At 37.9% G+C, this 2,119-nt stretch overlaps 1 non-coding gene across 1 annotated transcript; it reads left to right on the top strand.

Annotated features, from left to right (window-relative positions):
- Window positions 1-1,051: 1,051 nt before the first annotated feature.
- Window positions 1,052-1,158, top strand: LOC128295918 (small nucleolar RNA R71). The gene has a single exon (XR_008286467.1). It is a non-coding gene; the product is annotated as a small nucleolar RNA R71 (small nucleolar RNA).
- The last annotated feature ends 961 nt before the right edge of the window (window positions 1,159-2,119 follow it).

Below are 2,119 nucleotides of genomic sequence, written 5' to 3'. Positions count from 1 at the left end.
CATGCGATGTAGCGTCTAATTTCCTTTTTTTGCTCAGAAGTTCCCTTAAGAATTTTGCTGAGTTGAGCATCTGCGAAAGAACTTGAATAAAGGGTAAGTTAATATGTAATTTCTTTAAGAGTTTGACAAGCTTACCGAATTGTTCTTCTGTTCTATCATTCATCATCGCTTTAGGATATGGCACGCGAGGTTCATGATTCGTACTTACCTGTTTGGGATCATCATTGTTTACCTCTTCTCGACCTTTGTTCATCGCGTTGTCTTGCTGTAATTCTGGCTCAGGTGCAGCGAATCCTTCCTTATTTTGAGTCCTAATTGCATTGAGGTGTTCCCTCGGATTAGGTTCAGTATTACTTGGTAGGCTACCTTGTGGTCGTTCGGAGATTAATTTGGACAGCTGGCCTATCTGAGTTTTGAGTCCTTGGATCGATGCTTGTTGATTCTTAAGTGTTGTCTCAGTATTTTGGAAACAAGTTTCTGACACCGATATGAATTTAGAGAACATCTCTTCAAGGTTCAGCTTCTTTTCTTGTTGATAAGGTGGCTGTTGAAAGCCCTGAGGATTTTGTGGCTTTTGATTCCCTTGACCACCCCAGGAGAAATTTGGGTGGTTCCTCCAACCTGCATTATATGTATTAATGTATGGGTTATTTTGAGATATAAAGTTATTGTTACCCATATAGTTGACTTATTCCTCTTCGATTGTGGGATTGAAGGATTGGTATTCTGTATACACACCTCCTCCGCTTGAATCACACCTCATTACTGGATGTACCTGCGTAGAACCAAGAAAACTATCAATCTTTTTCTTGAGAAGTTCTACCTGATTTGACAGCATAGTAACTGAGTCGATGTTATAAATGTCGGCTTTTTCGTTGGCTTTGTCCTCATAACTTGCTACTGATAGTTATTCAGTGACATCTCCTCTATAAATTCATAGGCATCTTCTGGTGTTTTATTGTTGATGGTTCCGCCAGCAGCTGCGTCAATCATTTGTCTTGTCGAGGGATTCACACCATTGTAGAATGTTTGAACTTGTAGCCAAAGCGGTAACCCATGGTGAGGGCACCTTCTCAGTAAGTCCTTGTATCTCTCCCATGCATCGTAAAGTGTTTCTAAATCCATCTGCACAAAAGAAGAGATATCATTACGCAATTTAGCCGTTTTAGCTGGCGAAAAATATTTTAGTAAAAATTTCTCGGTCATTTGTTCCCAAGTAGTGATAGACCCTTGTGGTAATGAGTTCAACCACTATTTAGCTTTGTTTCTCAGTGAAAAGGGAAATAACCGAAGACGAATGGCATCATCAGAAACGCCATTGATTTTGAATGTATTGCAAAATTCCAGGAAATTTGCTAAGTGAGTATTGGGATCTTCATCCTACAAGACATCAAACTAAACAAACTGTTGTATCATCTGAATAGTGTTAGGTTTTAGTTCGAAATTATTCGCAGCAATAACAGGTCTAACTATATTAGATCCAGTTCCTATTAAAGAGGGTTTAGCATAGTCATACATAGTACGTGGAGCAGGATTTTGATTAGCTGCAATTGCAGGAGGCAGCTGATTGTCTTGGTTTTCAGCCATCTCTTCAGTTGGGGGTTGAGTTTCGTCTTCTTGCTCGTTCTCCGTGTATCGTAAGTTGCGCCTTATCTCTCTTTGATTTCTGTGAACCGTGCGGTCGATTTCTTTGTCAAAAAGTAATGGTCCCGATAGGTTTCTTCTAGTCATAAACTATAAAAAACTTGCCAAGAGAAAGAATAAGTAAATTAATAAGAAAATAAAATAAAATTGCAAGAAAAATAAATGGCTAAAGTAATAAAAATTTAGTGTTCCTAATATTTCAGTTCCCTGGCAACGGCGCCAAAAACTTGATCGCAGTGATTCGTAACAAGTAATAAATATTTATAATGAAGATCAAACCTAGACTAACTATTATCACGACGAAAAGGCAAGCACACCTATTGAACAATAGTATAGTAACGGCAAGACCGGGATATCATACCCAAGGGAACCAAAAGTACTAGTAATAACTATCTTTTTATTATCTAGCCTAAGAATAAAAGGGGTTCGTTTTAATTAACTAATTATTTAAACTAAGAACGCACAAAGAAAAGAA

This window comes from Gossypium arboreum, chromosome 7 (assembly GCF_025698485.1).
Source record: "Gossypium arboreum isolate Shixiya-1 chromosome 7, ASM2569848v2, whole genome shotgun sequence".
Classification (NCBI taxonomy): domain Eukaryota; kingdom Viridiplantae; phylum Streptophyta; class Magnoliopsida; order Malvales; family Malvaceae; genus Gossypium; species Gossypium arboreum.
The sequence above is the reverse complement of the archived record's forward strand: the minus strand, read 5'-3'. Positions and strand labels throughout refer to the sequence as shown.